The following is a 17,994-nucleotide window of genomic DNA, read 5'->3' on the forward strand; positions in this document are numbered from 1 at the left end:
CTTCAGGCCTCTCAAGAAAAGGATCAAAGAACTGAAACTGACCAGATCACCACCAGATTCCTCTTAGGCCCTCCCTAGTTCTTGTTTTCTTACACATTGTTACATTCTTCCCCACTATATAAACTCAATCAGGAAGCTGGATTTGAGGCTGCTGCTCCCATTTCTTCTGCTGCAGCTTGGATTAAAGCTTCCTTCCTTGATGACACTTAGTGTCTCAGTGATTGGCTTTCTCTGCAGTGAGCAACCCAGTGTTTTGGTTAAATTACCTTGATGCTTTTGAAGATTGTAGACCAGCTATTTTGCAGCATGTGCCTCACTTTGGGTTTGTTTTTCCTTCATGTTGGGATTCAGTTCTGCATCTTTGGCGGGGGTGCCACAAATGTACTAATGTGTTCTTATTGCATCCTATCAAGTGGCTTTCAGTGTACTCATTTCTATACTTACAAATGCATAGTTTCTTATTTTATCTAATGATTTATAATCTGTTGCTCTCATTATTTGTTTTGCTGCTTAAATTGTCGCAGATTTTGCTAGCGGAGGCTCTTGAAGGTGAATACTATGCCCTGTTGACATCTCTCTCTCATTCTAAAGTACTTTTTTTCACTTTCAGGCTCATCTTGTACTTTCCCCACCAGTCTTAGAATCAGCCACTTTTCCAGAGAGATCTGGTTCCTTTTTTGGAGAATGGTATGTAGAAGCCAAAATCTGGGCATTACATGTGCTCATTGTTCTTAGGGCATTACTGCTCCCAGTCCTGAGCTAGGGACTATATGTATTTATATATCATATATGTACACACACTTATATCTGTATTTCTATATCTATCAACGTGTGTTGAAAAATCATGAATTTACACTAATACCTCCAATTCCAATGGAGTGCCCCAGGATTCATTCAAGTTTTCTTTATTTCATGTTTGTAACTCCCTTCTCTGACTTTGCTGTCAGAGAGTAAGCAGGTTCCTCCCTGTTACCCTTACTTGATCATGTCTCCTGTTTGCAGTCAATCGTCCATCACCAGTGCTGCCTCCTTCCCCTTCACTCTTCTTGGGCTCTAAAACCTCCTGTCAAGGTGCCAGTGACCCCGCCCCACACAAACACTCTTCTATCACCTGTGTTTCAACATCACTCACTAGGACACTGGGACAGGCGCTCTCCTCACCCCACCAGGCTCCAGCATCCTGTGTTTAGCCTCCCACTGCCTGGCATGCTCCTCACCCCACTCAGTCACTGAGCTCCCATGCTGGGCTTCTCCCTGCCCCACCCCTACATGGAAGCATCCCTTACTAGGCTTGGGATCTGATACCACATGCTGGACTGCTTCCTTGTGTGGATGCCTTCCCCACCCTGCTAGCCTGTCTTCCCCACACCATCCCTCTCAAGCCTGACTCCTCGAACTAGGCACGCTCTGGGGGAACATCCTCCTAACTCCATGTGGGTTCCCACACCCATGCTGCACGGGCCCCCTATATGGGCCCCCTCCTCGCCCTGCTCTGCCTCTAGCACCCCATGAGGGCAGTTCTCTGTGGATGCCCTCTTCACCCTGTTTGGGATCTGACAGTCTGCTCTGGGCCACTGGGGCTCTCCACCACCCCCACCATTGGCAGGGATGTGTACTTTGCTTTGCCCCGCCCAATGAATTTAGGACCAAATTGTTCAGGAGGGAAGGGGAAGAGAAGGAAAAGGAAGGAAAAAAGCAGAGAAACAAGAGTAAGGGCACAAGGGAGAATTTCTTATTGATTTTTAAGAACTCTTCTTTATATATTAAGGGCACTGTATTAGTTAGGATCCTCTAGAATATATATATATATATATATATATATATATATACACACACACACACACACACATATATATAAAGATAAATATAGATATGTGTGTGTGTGTATATATATATATATATACATATATAATCTGGGCATTCCAAGGCCCAGTCAAGTTGACATGTAAAATTAACCATCACTGGCTGTAATCCTTTGTCAATTACATATACTATATTGCATTTATTTTTCCTAGATTGTTGTTTGCCTTTTAATTCTGCTAATTTGTTCATTTTTAGTTAAAAATTACTTATGTTCAACCTGTAAATGTTTATTATAGAAAAATGATGAAATACAGAGAAGCAAAGGAAATCCAATCATAACTGAATTGTCCAAAGATAAGCAATATTAGTGTTATTTTCCAGATACTTACTTTTTTTTTTTTTTTTTTTGAGACAGAGTCTTCTCTGTTGCCTAGACTGGAGTGCAGTAGTGTGATCTCAGCTCACTACAACCTTCACCTCCCAGGCTCAAGTGATTCTCCTGCCTCAGCCTCCCTTGTGGCTCGGACTACAGGCATGCGCCAACATGCCTGGCTATTTTTTTGTATTTTTAGTAGAGACAGGATTTTGCCATGTTACACAGGACTTAGCCTCCCAAAGTGCTGCAGTTATAGGGATGAGCCACCACACTTGGCCTCAGATACTTTTTTTTTTTTTTTTTTTTTTGAGATAGAGTCTAGTTCTGTCGCCAGGCTGGAGTGCAGTGGCTGGATCTCGGCTCACTGCAACCTCTGCCTCCCGGGTTCAAGCAATTCTGCCTCAGCCTCCCGAGTAGCTGGGACTACAGGCACATGCCACCATGTTCAGCTAATTTTTTGTATTTTTAGTAGAGATGGAGTTTCGCCATGTTAGCCAGAATGGTCTTGATCTCCTGACCTTGTGATCCGTCCGCCTCAGTCTCTCAAAGTACTGGGATTACAGGCATGAGCCAACATGCCTGGTCTAGATATTTTTTTATACTTTTTTTTTGCATTGTTTGTATTTTCTTTAAGGTTAAAAGTATTCATTAAGTATTTACAATATGCTGGTTGAGAATGGAGAATGTAGCCTATGGCCATACCACCCTGAACGTGCCCAGATCTTGTATGATCTCGGAAGCTAACCAGGGTTGGGCCTGGTTAGTACTTGGATGGGAGACCGCCTGGGACTACTGGGTGCTGTAAGCCTTTTTTTTTTTTTTTTTTTTTTTGAGACAGAGTCTTGCTCTGTCTCCAGGCTGGAGCGCAGTGGTGCAGTCTCGGCTCGCTGAAACCTATGTCTCCCGGGTTCAAGTGATCCTTCCACCTCAGCCCTCCCGTGTAGCTGGGACTACAAGCACCTGCCACCATGCCTGGATAATTTTTGTATTTTTAGTAGAGATGGGGTTTCACCATCTTGGCCAGGATGGTCTCGATCTCTTGACCTCGTGATCTGTCCGCCTTGGCCTCCCAAAGTGCTGGGATTACAGGTGTGAACCACCATGCCCGGCTGCCGTAGGCTTTTTAAAAAAATAAAAATAAATAAGAGAATGTAGATACATACACTAGTCTTCATGTATTATAGGAAACCTTTAAAATAAAAACCATCATAGTAAAATGCAAAACAACAGTAATTATGACAATCAGTGAAAATATAAAGGGATTTCTGGATTATAGGCAGGACCTCTGTACTATCTCCTGAATGCCTATAGGCAACATTAATAAATAATATGGTACTGGTAATGATCATTTCAACAATTTATCTACTGACAGTTTACCCTTGGAAAAAAATCTTGGAGTTTTTCTACGCATCTTTAAACAAACATTAGATCAACATTTTAGAACCTGTTCTTTCTTTTGAGAATGTATCACACACTTCATCATGACAGTGTTGCTGGAAAGTGTCCTGATCCAAATTCCAGGAGGGTTCTTGGCCCTCAAGCAAGCAAGCAAGAATTCAAGGTGAGTCCATAGAGTAAAGTGAAAGCAAATTTATTAAGAAAGTAAGGGAATAAAAGAATGGCTACTCCAAAGTCAGAGCAGCCCCAAGAGCTACTGGCTGTCCACTTTTATGGTCATTTCCTGATTATATGCAAAACAAGGGGCAGATTACTCATGAGTATTCCAGGAAAGCGGTGGACAATTCCTGGAATTGAGGGTTCCTCTCCTTTTTAGACAGTATAGGATAACTTCGTGACATTGTGATGACATTTGTAAACTATCGTGGCACTGGTGGGAGTCTCTTGGCATGCTAATGTATTATAAATAGTGTATAATGAGCATTGAGGATCATCAGGTCGCTTTCATTGTCGTCTTAGTTTTGGTGGATTTCGGTTGGTTTCTTTACTGCAAACTGTTTTAACAGTAGGGTCCTTGGGACCTGTATTTTGTTCTGACTTTCTCTCTCATCCTGTGACTAAGAATGCCTAACCTCCTGGGAATGCAGCCTAGTAGGTCTCAGCCTTATTTTACCCACCCCTTATTCAAGATGGAATGATGGCTGGGCATGGTGGCTCACATTTGTAATCTCAGCACTTTGGGAGGCTGAGGCAGGTGGATCACGAGATCAGGAGTTCGAGACCAGCCTGGCCAACATGGTGAAACCTGTCTCTACTAAAAATACAAAAATTAGGCGCCCATCCAGGCTGGGATGATGGGGTGTACTTGTAATTCCAGCTACTCTGGAGGCTGAGGCAGGAGAATTGCTTGAACCAGAACCCGTGAGGCAGAGGTTGTAGTGAGCAGAGATCATGCCACTGCACTCCAGCCTGGGCTACAGAGCGAGACTCTGTCTCAAAAAAAAAAAAAAGATGGAGTTGCTGTGGTTCAAACGCCTCTGACAATGGTACATATTAATTTTAAAAACCATTTTAAAAGGCAAGACATGGCCAGGCATGGTGGCTCACACTTCTAATCTCAGCACTTTGGGAGGCCTAGGCGGGTGGATTACCTGAGGTCAGGAGTTCAAGACCAGCCTGACCAACATAGTGAATTTTTAGTGTCTGCTAAAAATACAAAAATCAGCTGGGTGGGTAGTGGGCACCTGCAGTCCCAGCTACTCCAGAGGCTGAGGCAGGAGAATCGCTTGAATTCGGCAGGTGGAGGTTGCAGTGAGTCAAGATCCTGTCATTGCACTCCGGCCTGGGCAACAAGGGCGAAACTCAAAAAAAAAAAACACACACAAAAAAAACAAAAAAACACAAGCAGGGCATGTTGAAGCGCGCTTCATTGTCTGGGGTAATAAAGGAGGTTTGTTGTACCTGGGCCAAGGAAAACTAGGATGCCGACACAAACCATCAGTTTAATAGGAGAAAAAGGAAGACCTCTCTGCGCAGAGAGGGGTTCCAGAGAAAACGGGTTGGGCTTCCGTGGTGAAATGCAGATTTTATAGATGAGCTTGAGGAGGCGGTGTCCGATTTACATAGGGCACAAGAGATTGGTCGGACCAGGTGTGTCATTCGCATAGTGCAGAACAAGTGGTTAGGACCAGGTGTGCTGTTTGCAGAGCACCTGAAGAAGCTGGCCGCCCCACCCTCATATTTTATTATGCAGATGGATTCTCTCCCCGGCCAGCGCCATGTTGCCTGCTTTTCTATTGCACACATGGTGACAAAGAAAAGGGAGGATGGAGCCTGCACGTTGAACGTGTCAGGCCCTCAAGTAGCCCTTTTCTATAGGCACAGCTGCCAGCATTCACCCGTGCAAGCTCCAGCTTGCTCGTCTGTATCTGCAGTTTGATTTTTCGGGCCGCTGTTTGTTAGAAAAGAAATGATTTGGGCCGGGCGCCATGGCTCACGCCTGTAATCCCAGCAGTTTGGAAGGCTGAGGCGGGTGGATCACGAGGTCAAGAGATCGAGACCATCCTGGTCAACATGGTGAAACCCCGTCTCTACTAAAAATACAAAATTAGCTGGGCATGGTGGCACGTGCCTGTAATCCCAGCTACTCAGGAGGCTGAGGCAGGAGAATTGACTGAACCCAGGAGGCGGAGGTTGCGGTGAGCCCGAGATAGCGCCATTGCACTCCAGCCTGGGTAACAAGAGCGAAACTCCGTCTCAAAAAAAAAAAAAAAAAAAAAAAAATGACTTGGGGGCTGCTTTTTGTTAAAAGAGAAACGTTACTGAGGACTCTTGCCCTCACTATCTGCCTAAATCTTTTTAGCTCCTGTACCAGTGTTTATTGTATCGATAGGCAATCACTTATTTTATTGACCTCTTACTGTTAGAGATTCAGTTGTTTCTGTTTTGTGATTGTAGTTTGGAAATTTTATTCTTTTACATAGGCAAACTTACCAGTATATTCTTTTGTGTTTTCTTTCTCTGATATTAAGCTTGGAAAGGCTTTCCCTAGCCCAAGGTGCATTAATGTGACAAATATTTATAAAGCACCTTCCCGGTGCCAGGTTCTGTTCCAGGTGCTTTGGGTCTGTCCGTGAACAAAACAGAAAATTACCTGTTCTTCTAGAGCTTACAGTTTGCTGGGGGTGAGATGTAGGGGAGGAAAAATTGCTTCTTCTACCCTTCTAGTTTTTTTGGTCTGGTCTATGAATTAAATTTATATAAGTTAGATTGACAGGAGTAAAACAGTTGATTTTTTTTTGAGATGTAGTCTTGCTCTGTTGCCCAGGCTGGAGTAAGTTGCATAATCTTGACTCACTGCAACCTCCGCCTCCCAGGTTCAAGCAATTCTCCTACCTCAGCCCGATGAGTAGCTGGGACTACAGGCGTCTGCCACCACACCTGGCTAATTTTTGTATTTTTAGTAGAGACGGGGTTTCACCATATTGGCCAGGCTGGCCTCAAACTCCTGACCTAGTGCTCCACCCGCCTTGGCCTCCCAAAGTGTTGGGATTATAGGCATTAGCCACCGCGCCTGGCCCAGAAAAACCATTTTAATTAGATATACAGATACAGGAGTCCCACAGAAATATGAGATTCAAGAAGGTAGCCAGGGCCAAACACAGTGGCTCACGCCTGTAATCCAAGCACTTTCGGAGGCTGAGGCAGGTGGATCACATGAGGTCAGGAGTTTGAGACCAGCATGGTGGCAGCCACCCGTAATCCCAGCTACTCAGGGGGCTGAGGCAGGAAAATTGCTTGCACCCAGGAGGCAAAGGTTGCAGTGACCAGAGATCATGCCACTGCACTCTAGCTTAGGGGACAGGGAGAGACTCTGTCTCAAAAAAAATTCTTTTAACTTTATAAAAGTTAATTTCACCAGGTGTGGTGGCTAATGCCTGTAATCCCTATACTTTGGTAGGCTGAGGCAGGTGGATCACCTGAGGTCAGGAGTTTGAGACCAGCCTGGCCAACACGGAGAAACCCCTTCTCTACTAAAAATACAAAAATTATCAGGGCATGGCAGCGGGCACCTGTAATCCCAGCTACGCCCAACTACTTGGGAGGCTGAGACAGGAGAATCACTTGAACCTGGGAGGCGGAGGTTGCAATTAGCCAAGATCTCACCACCGCACTCTAGCCTGGGCAGCAGAGTAAGACTCCATCTCAGAAAAAAAAAAAAAAAAAAAGTGTTAATTTCCTTTACTAAAAGGGAAATGTCTGCTTTATTTTAGGCAGCTTAGTGATCTGAGTGGAGTGGGCAGTAAAGAGCTTTGTCTGCAATGGCTGATTCTCAATTTCCTTTTGCTCAAAATAATCAATATGCCAAAGTGGTGTATTTTGGGTTGACATGTTCTGAACCCTACAGGGAGCAGATAATAAACAATAAACTTAATAAGTAAATTAGACAACATGGTGGGAAGTGACAAATAATATTGAGAAAAAAAAAGTAAGAGCAGAATAGGGGAGAAAAGGGCTGCTGCGGAGGAGTGGGAGGAGTGGGAATGTCAGCCAGATACCAGGTGCTGCATCCCTTAGGATTTTTAGCCAAAAGGTGAGCCGAAACCCATACACAGAAGGGCCCTACTGTTGCTGGACACATTGTCTGGTGTTTGGTACAACACGGCCAGTTTTTCCTCAGTTACTGAAATGGATCATGGTTTCTTGGTTAGGCTCTGGGGTAAGTGGGTGGCTTGCATTGAGGCCACACTGTGTGAAATGTAATCTGTCTTTTTCTTTTTGAGACAGTTTCACTCTTGTTGCCCAGGCTGGAGTACAATGGTATGATCTCAGCTCACTGCAAACTCCGCCTCCCAGGCTCAAGCAATTCTCCTGTCTCAGCCTCTGGAGTAGCTGGTATTGCAGGCATGTGTCACCACGCCCAGCTAATTTTGTATTTTTAGTAGAGACGGAGTTTCTACATATTGGTCAGGCTGGTCTCAAACTCCTAACCTCAGGTGATCCGCCCGCCTTGGCCTCTCAAAGTGCTGTGCCCAGCCATGATCTGTCTTTTAATGTTAGAATCACTCTCGGCTCAGCAAGATGCTAACTCCGTGACACTCACTCAGGGTGTGAGAGCTGCTGAGGGGACACAGTGGTTCCCAACTCCCCATCGTAAACTATCAATAGTTCACTGAGTGGAAGAGGAATCAAAAAGCCTTATACAATTTAAAATTGTTTCTGTGTCCCTATGTGTACCCCTATCTTCTTGTAGACCTCAATTTGTGTTTCACATTTAACTCCTCAATTGCTGAGGAATTCATTTTGGAATATGATACTATGGTGAAGTTCTAACTTTACTTTTTTCCCTAAAGTGTTCACAGAATTGAGTCTTTTTTCCTCTTAATCTGAAGCATCATTTTATTGTGTTCTGAATTGAATAAGGGCGCACCACCAAACACCTGCTTTGAAAGTTGACACTAGTCCCTTAATCATTCCTCTTTACAGGTGTACTGCCTCCCTTGACCTCACATGATTTTACGATTAACCAGTCACATTAGTCCATTAGCCTATAAAGATACCCTGAGTGACTTGCAAAATCTTAGCTGAAATTCAGAGGCAGTGATATGTTAAATTAAACTAAATTTAGCCGGAGGATGCCTCTGTACCTTAAGCCCGTAATGCACTGCGACCTAACTTAGTATGCAAGCAAATCAAAAGCCTAACTTATTAGTAAATATTTTGTGTAACGATTGGCAGAGTCTCAGCCAATCACAGCAGCCAAGCTTCTGCCAGTCTCAGGCTGCCAACAGCTCGAACCACGTTCAAACAAGGCCAACTCAGAGCTGTAACCAGTCAAGCTGTTTCTGTATCTCAATTCTGTTTTCTGTATGTAAATGCTCCCTGACCACATTGCAGAGTAGACCATTCTGAACTCCCTGTTGGTTCTGAGGGCTGCCCAATTCACAAAGCATTCTTTGGTCCATTAAACGCTGTTAAAATTAATTCATCTAAAGTTTTGTGTGGCTGGGCACGGTGGCTCACACCTGTAATCCAGCACTTTAGGAGGCCAAGGCCGGCAGATCAGTTGAGTTCAGGAGTTCAAGACCAGCCTGGCCAAGATGGTGAAACCCTGTCTCTACTAAAACTACAGAAATTAGCCAGACATGCACACCAGTAGTCGCAGCTACTCGGGAGGATGAGGCAGGAGAGTCACTTGAGTCCAAGAGGCAGAGGTTGTAGTGAGCCAAGATCCTGCCTCTGCAGTCCAGCCTGGGCAACAACTACACCTCAAAAAACACATATAAGTAAAAGTTTTTCCTTTAACAGGTATAATAATATATATATTTTTTGAGGCAGAGTTTTTCTCTTTCACCCAGGCTGGAGTGAAGTGGTGCGATCTCAGCTCATTGCAACCTCAGCCCCACAGGTTCAAGCGATTCTTCTGCCTCAGCCTCCCGAGTAGCTGGGATTACAGGCGTCTGCTACCACATCCGGCTAGTGTTTTGTATTTTTAGTAGAGATGAGGTTTCACCATGTTAGCCAGGCTGGTCTCGAACTCCTGACCTCAAGTGATCCGTCCACCTTGGCCTCCCAAATTGCTGGGATTACAGGCTGAGCCACTGCGCCTGGCTCTCGGTGGTGTTTTTGAGGTATAGAGGCTTCCAAAGGCAATACTAAGTAAAAACAGTATATATCATTTCAGAGCCTTAAATCCATGAGGGCTGGGAAAGCAGAGAATGAGAAGTGAGGAGAAGCAGAGGCAGCGAGGACGAGGAAGGACAGGCATGGAGAAAGGGGGAGCGAAGAAAAATACTGCCCTCGCTCTTTATCCCTAGCCATGGGCTAGTCTAGTTCAAGCTTCTGACTTGTCCCTACTCCGGGGACCCCGCTCCGGTGCTGAATCGGTGCCAACATTCTTCTTGCCCAAAGCCTGCTTGGGTAAGGTTGCGCTGCCACCCAAGATGGCTGGCCGCCTAGGCCTGCGGAGGCCATTAGTTCTGGTCACCACCCATTCCTGGCTCCTTGTTCTTCCTAAGCATGGGAGGATTGTACTTGCTCACTATTGTTGAAGTTAAGCGTGGCCATGAGACTTGCTCTCTCACTCCTGGGTGACGTTTTCTGAGCCAGCATGTGGCTCGCCGTACTCTGTTTCCTCCTGCCAGTGCGACCAGCCATGCTGCAGGTGAGGGGTTGTTCTCTCATCCTGGGTCCCAGAAGGAGGAAGATACATGCTATGCAGTAGGTAGACAGCAGGAGTGGGACATCAGCATTGTTGCTTGAAGGCACTGCAATTTGGAGTTATATTGTTATTGCAGCATTACTTATCCTATCCTCACTGATCCTATGTCTTCCCAGTCAAAATTTCGGACCCCAAATTAAGCTAACTTCCCATTGACAATATCTCCCCATTCTTCTAGATTTACTTTGTAACATATTTCATTAGATTTATTCTTAGGCATTTTATATTTTTATGCTATTGTATATGGCAACTATTTTATTTCATGTTTTTTCTTGGAATATAGAAATGGAATTAATGTATATTGAGCTTGTTTCTAATACCTTACTAAACTTATTTAAAACTGGACAGGGTGCAGTGGCTCACACCTGTAATTCCAGCATTTTGGCAGGCGAAGGCAAGTGGACCACTTGAGGTCAGGAGTTCAAGACCAGCCTGACCAACATGGAGAAACTCCATCTCTACTAAAAAGTACAAAATTAGTCAGGCATAGTGGCACATGCCTGTAATCTCAGCTACTTGGGAGGCTGAGACAGAAGAATTGACTGAACCCAGGAGGCAGAGGTTGCAGTGAGCTGAGATAGGGCCATTGCACTCCAGCCTGGGCAACAAGAGCAAAACTCTATCTCAAAACAAAAAAAACCCAAAAACTTACCTTGCTTTTCTTTATGGATTTTACTGTGTTGAATTTTCCATACATCATGTATTATATGCAAATAATGACAGTTTTATTTCTTTATTTTCAACGATTTCTTGTCTTACTGCACGAGGCCAACACAATGTTAAACCAAATTGGTGATAACAAACATCTTTATTTTGTTCCTGATCTCAAAGGGAAAGTTTTCAACATTTTACCATTACATACCAAAATTACTATAAGTTTTATTAAGATGCCCTTCTGAAGTTAAGGAAGTTATTTTCCAACCCTGGTTTGCTAAGAGTCATGAAAGATGCCAGGTACAGTTGTTGACATTGGGAGGCCAAGGCAGGAGAATTGCTTGAGGCTGGGAGTTTGAGACCAGCTTGGGGAAGATAGTGAGACCCTGTCTCTCCAAAAAAAAAAAAAAAAAAAAAAAAAAAGACTCATGAATGAATGTTAAATTTTATCAAAACAACTCTCTTCCCTCTATGTATTGAGATACTAATATGGCGGCTTGTATCCTTTATGCTGTTGATGTGATAAGTTATGTTGATTAATTTTCAGATGTTAAACCTGTAAGGGTTATTGCCGAGTTTAAAATGAGGAAACTGAGACCAGCATAAGAAGATTAAATGCCAATTTATTTACCTCCCGGGCGAGGTTCCATGGTCCTGGGGGAAGGGGCCAGGGAAGTCGCACCAACTTCCTGGGGCGTGGGGTTTTTATGGCTAGGAGGAAGGAGCAACAGCTGGGTGGTCTGATTGACTCCAGGGGAGCGGGATTGGCTATTGGTTGGCAGGTTTTCTGGTGGGAGAGCTGGCCAGGAGCCTTGCATCATCTGGAACTTTCCAGGGGAGCCGTGCGGCAGAGCTAGGTGCCGAGTGCAGCCGGGTGCAGAGACGGGTGTGTCCAACCTCCCAGCGAGGCAACCGGCCTTACAAAACCAACTTTGCATTCCTGGAAGAAATCCAACTTGGTCATTCATAAATAAGCTTGGAAATATTTTGTTTGGAATTTTTACACTTATATTCATGATTGGGATTGACCTATAATTTTCCTTTCTCCAAATGTTCAGGTGGATGTTGTAAAATTCTTGCTGGCTTCACAAAATAAGTTGGGAAATAATATCTCTTAATTTATTCTCTGGAATAATTTTCTTTTTGGCTGGGGGAGGGATTTTTAGTATTTTAACACAGTTCAAATCAGTGTGTCTGGTTCATTTCAGTTCCTTCATGGCCAAACCAGGGGTCAGGGACCGCTTCAGTTTCTCTGCCTTCTCTCTGTCAGTGATGACCAGGGTGTAGCGGTATCTGCTGCATCAAACTTTAAACTTCACCTTGTCCTTATATTTCTTGATCTTGACAGATTTGACATCCTTTTGTCGGGCTGTGAGCAGAAAGTCCTTGATTTCCTCAATTTTCTGAGGCATGGTGACAAGATGCGCTGGGAGCAGGCACGGACCTGGACAGTGAGCAGCAACCAGGAAAGAGGACAAAGAAGAAAGAGACTTCCGCTTCCAGGCAGTTAAAACCCTCTGGAAGAATTTTCAAGATCGGCGTTGTTTCTTCCTTAGGTGTTTGGCAGAATTTGCTAGTAAAGTTATCTAGGCCTGCAGTTTTTTTGGTCAGTTGACTTTAAATTATGCATTAAATGTGTTTTATAGTTATATGACTATTCAGATTTTCTATTTCTTGTGTTTTCTACTAACTTGTGTTTTCCAAGGAATTTGTGCATTTAATTTTTTTTTTTTTTTTTTTTTTTGAGACAGAGTTTCACTCTTGTTGCCTAGGCTGGAGTGCAATGGCACCATCTCAACTCACCACACAACCTCTGCCTCCCAGGTCAAGCGATTCTCCTGTCTCAGCCTCCTGAGTAGCTGGGATTACAGGCATGCACCACCACACCTGAATAATTTTGTATTTTTAGTAGAGATGGGATTTCTCCCTGTTGGTCAGGCTGGTCTCAAACTCCCAACCTCAGGTGATCCGCCCACCTCGGCTTCCCAAAGTGCTAGGATTACAGGTGTGAGCCGCCACTCCCGGCCCATTTCGTTTAATTTTTCAAGTTTATTGGTATAAAGTTGTTCACATCTTTTTTTCTTATCTTTTTAATGTCTGTGAAATCTATGGTGAGATTTCCATTTTCATTGCTGCCATTCATTATTTATGCCTTTTTCTGTATTTCTGTCTCTTTCTTGTCAATGTTACTTGGGATATATCAGTCCCTTCCATTCTTTCTTTCTTTTTTTGTTTGAGACAAGGTCTTGTTCTGCTGCCCAGCCTAGAGTATAGTGGCATGATCATGGCTCACTACAGCCTCAACTTCCTGGGCTCAGGTGACCCTCCTGCCTCAGCCACCTGAATAGATGGGACGACAGGCAGTCACCACCATGCCCAGCTGATTTTTTTATTTTTTGTAGAGAAGTGGGTCTCACGAAGTTGCCCAGGCTGGTCTCAAGCTCCTGGCCTCATGCAATCCTCTTGCTGTGGCCTCCTGAAGCGCTGTTATTACATGCAGTGAGTCATCATGCCTGGCCTCATTCTTTCAAAGATATAACCCTTTAGTTTATTGATACTCTAGTACAGGCGTCCCCAAACTTTTTACACAGGGGCCAGTTTACTGTCCCTCAGACCGTTGGAGGGTCGCCACATACTGTGCTCCTCTCACTGACCACCAATGAAAGAGGTGCCCCTTCCTGAAGTGCGACGGGGGGCCGGATAAATGGCCTCAGGGAGCCGTAGTTTGGGAACACCTGCTCTAGCATGTTTGTTTTTTAAATTTCATTTAGCTTCCGCTTTTCATTACTTTCTTCTTTCTACTTTCTTTGCGTTCAATTCGTTGTTCTGCTGTTGACATCTCGAGATGAACGCTTAACATTTTGGGTTTTTTCAGTTGTTTTTCTTTTCTAATACAGATGGTTCCCAACTTACAATGGTTTTACTTACGATTTTTCAACCTTACAAGGGTGAAAAGCAATATGCATTCAGTAGAAACCGTGCTTCAAATTTTGCATTTGGTCTTTTCCCAGGCTGGAAACATGCCCTACAATACTCTTGTGAGGCAGTAAACTGCAGCTTCCAGTCAGCCACATAATCCTGAGGGTGAACACGGGTTATTCTACATGGTGCTCTGCTGCTGGATGATTTTGCCCAATTGTAGGCTAATCTAAGTGTTCTGAATACGCATAAAATACACTAGGCTAAGCTATGATGTTCAGTAGTTTAGGGGTATTAAATGTATTTTTGATTTACAATATTTTCAACTTATGATGAGTTTATGAGAATGTAACCTTATAATCCAAGAGCATTCGTATATTCATTTAAAGTTATAAATTTTTCTTTAAGAGTGTCTTTGTGTCCCACAACTTTTGATATGCAGTATTTTTGTCTTACTCAGTTTAAAATCGTTTCTAATTCCTACTGTGATCTCTTTTTTATTTATTTCCTTTTTCTTTTTCGAATAAAGACAAAGTCTTCATATATAATTAACTTATAAATTCAGTGCAAATTAAATAAAAACACAAACAGTATTTTTTTCAGCCAGACAAGTTGATTCCGAAAGCTCGTACAGAGAAATAGACAAGCAAGGACAACCAGGAAAACTGTGCGAAAGGAAAACAATGAGAGAGTAATATTCTTACTGGCTGTTTTAATATAATTCAAAGCCTTCATAATTAAAACAAGATGGTGCTGGCATATGAACAGATAGACAAACTTAGAGAACAAACCAGGAAGTCCGAAAGGAGAACTTAATTCATATGATAATTTAGTACAGTACATAAGTAAGCATTGTGCAAATTGAGGGAGACAGGTGGGAAGGCAGATTTTGCAATAAATACTATTTGGACAATGAATAGACATGTGGAAAAAAATAAGTTGGGTATTGTGCTATTCCCATTCTCTTCTCCCCAGCTTCATGGTGACCTTGGAAACTAACAGCCTATAAACATGGTAAAAGTCAGCACCCTTCCAGCTACTGGAGGTGTTAGAACAGGGAATGGCACCCTTTTAAAGCCCCATTCCCAGAAAATGGTCCTATTTGAATTGTTCGTCAGTGCTCTGGAAAACCCCACTTGAAAGGCTCTCTCTATTTGTCCTGATGTAGAAATTGCTCAGTACCAGAAGCCTTTTTCCTCAGGGAATTTGTAAAAATAATCAGTCGCTATTTTTTGTTATTATTATTATTATTATTATTATTATTATTATTATTTTGAGACAGAGTCTCACACTGTAGCCCAGGCTGGAGTGCAGTGGCATCATCTTGGTTTAGTGCAACCTCTGGCTCCTACGTTCAGCTGATTCTCCTGCCTCAGCCTCCCAAGTAGCTGGGATTACAGGTGCGAACCATCACTCCCAGCTAATTTTTTTTTTTTTTTTTTTTTTTGAGATGGAGTCTCGCTCTGTTGCCAGGCTGAAGTGCAGTGGTACGATCTCAGCTCACTGCAACCTCTACCTCCCGGGTTCAAGCAATTCTCCTGCCTCAGCCTCCTGAGTAGCTGGGACTACAGGCATGTACCACTGCACCAGGCTAATTTTTGTATTTTTTGTAGAGGGGGGGTTTCACCATGTTGGCCAGGATGGTCTTGATCTCCTGATGTCATGATCCACCCACCTCAGCCTCCCAAAGTGTCAGGATTACAGGCATGAGCCACTGCGCCTGGCCCAGTAGCTATTGCTTAATATCACAGCTGTCTGAGGCAGTGATTACAGGGCAAACAATGAAGTAACTAAAAAACTTAAAAGGAAAAATTGAGGAATGAGATATTCTTAGGGGGCTGGGAGGAGCTCTGATATATTCCTGGGACTCTAAACGACCACGCATGCGCCCAGGCTATGACCATGCTCACGGAAGTCCTCAGAAGGCTCTCAGCCCTCACCTCTGGCTGGCCTCGAACTGCAAGCACAAAGTAAAGATTAAGCTAGGATTTGAAGCTGTTAGGCTGAGCATTGAAGCATGCCCCAAACTCACACAGAGTCCTTGGCAAAGATTGGGAGACTTTCTGGTTCCAGGCATTTAAGGAAATGTCTGTCCAGTCATTAGCTGGCCAGTAAGTTAAATGATCAGAAACTTCTGTGGCCACATGTGAGAAGAAATGTAGGCAGACTTTATAGAATTAGGTCAAGAAATTCATTAAACAAATAGCAATGATAACAAACCCTGGAAAGGAGAATCTGATTTCCAGCGTCGCCACGTTATATTATTTAAAATGTCCATTTTCAACAAAAATCATGAGACATGAAAAAATAAAGTATGGCCTATACACACGAGAGATGTCATTAATGGAAATTTTCACTGAGGAGGCCCACATATTGCACTTACTAGATAAAAACTTTAAGTCAGTTATTTTATTTTAATTTAATTATTTTTTGAGACAAGGTCTTGCTCTGTTGCCCAGGCTGGAGTGCAGTGGTGCAATCACAGCTCCTGACAGCCTCTACCTCCTGGGCTCAAGCAATCCTCCCACCTCAGCCTCCTGAGCAGTTGGGACTACAGATGTGTACCACCATGCCTGGCTAATTATTATATATATATATACATATATTTTTTTTGTAGAGACAGGGTCCCACTATGTTGCCAAGGCTGGTCTTAAACTCCTGGGCTCAAACGATCTACCCACCTCTGCCTCCCAAAGTGCTTGGATTACAGGTGTAAGCTACCATGCCTGGCCTAAATCAGATATTCTAAATATGCTCAAGAACTAAAGGAAACCACAACTAAAGAACTAAAGGAAATTATGAGACAATGCTTAACAGAGAATTTCAATAAAGAAACAAATTATATATTAAAAATAACTAAATGCTGGAGTTGAAAATTGCAACTGAATATTGGTCATATTGGCCAGGCTGGTCTCAGACTCTTGACCTTGTGATCCACCCACTTTGGCCTCCCAAAGTGCTGGGATTACAGGCATGAGCCACTGCCTCTGACTTTTTTAGTCTATTATGTATATATTTTTTAATATTCATGACACAGCAACCAAAGTCAATTCTAAACAAGTAAAAATAGAGTGAAAGACCTGATAGCATAAAACCATCAATTCTTCCAGATTAATTTATACATTTAATGCAATTTCAATGATATCGTCAACAGTCTTTTGAAGAGGGAAGGAGTGATTTTTAAAGGAAATATAAAGAATAAATGTTTCAGAATAACCAACCAAGTTATGAAGATGAAGAGTAGTAAAAGGAGACTTGTCTTATTACATGTGAAAAACTACTGTAATCAAGCTAGGTGTGGTGGCTTATTCCTGTAATGCCAGCACTTTGGGTGGCTGAGGTGGGTGAACTACTGAAGCCAAGAGTTCGAGACCAGCCTGGCCAGCATGGTAAAGCCCCGTCTCTACTAAAAAATCACTTGTATTTTTAGTGATTAAAATACAAGTGATTAAACCAAATTATTCTATTAAACCAAATTATTCTAGCATATCTGTTAAACCAAGCTTATCAGTCAGAACACTCATATTCTATAAGTCTTTGCTCATATTTTAACTGCTTGACTTGTCAGATTCTTAAAGGGACACTTAAAAATTTTCTACCATACATAAATTTTTATTAAGGTCTCTTAGTATTATTAGGAGTATTTGCCTTAAATATTTTATTTACCTGCTATATTATTTGGTTCGCTAGGCTTTATGTTTACTACGTCTTCTTTTTAAAGAATATTGGCCTGGCACAGTGGCTCATGCCTGTAAATCCTAGCACTCTGGGAGGCCTAGGAGGATGGAACACATGAGGTCAGGAGTTCAAGACCAGCCTGGCCAACGTGGTGACACCCATCTCTACTAAAAATACAAAAATGAGCCAGGTGTGATGGTGGGTGCCTGTATTCCCAGCTACTCAGGAGGCTGAGGCAGGAGAATGGCTTGAGCCTGGGAGGCAGAGGTTGTGGTTAGCCAAGATCACACCACTGCACTGCAGCCTAGGCAGCTAAGCGAGACTCTGTGAGTCCGGTGACAGCAGTGCCTGCTTTCCATCTTGTTTCCAGATCATCTGGAGGAGCCAAGCAAGGGGTGGGTACTGACTTTAGAGCTACCTCTTTTATCTCTCTAGGGCAACTCCA

At 43.3% G+C, this 17,994-nt stretch overlaps 2 pseudogenes; one reads left to right on the forward strand and one right to left on the reverse strand.

Moving 5' to 3' along the window:
* Positions 1 to 2,867: 2,867 nt before the first annotated feature.
* Positions 2,868 to 2,987, forward strand: LOC120366941 (5S ribosomal RNA; annotated as a pseudogene).
* Positions 2,988 to 12,151: 9,164 nt separating this feature from the next.
* On the reverse strand, positions 12,152 to 12,537 carry LOC101038352 (large ribosomal subunit protein eL38 pseudogene; annotated as a pseudogene).
* Between the last annotated feature and the right edge of the window lie 5,457 nt (positions 12,538 to 17,994).

Source organism: Saimiri boliviensis, chromosome 17 (assembly GCF_048565385.1).
Source record: "Saimiri boliviensis isolate mSaiBol1 chromosome 17, mSaiBol1.pri, whole genome shotgun sequence".
Lineage (NCBI taxonomy): Eukaryota > Metazoa > Chordata > Mammalia > Primates > Cebidae > Saimiri > Saimiri boliviensis.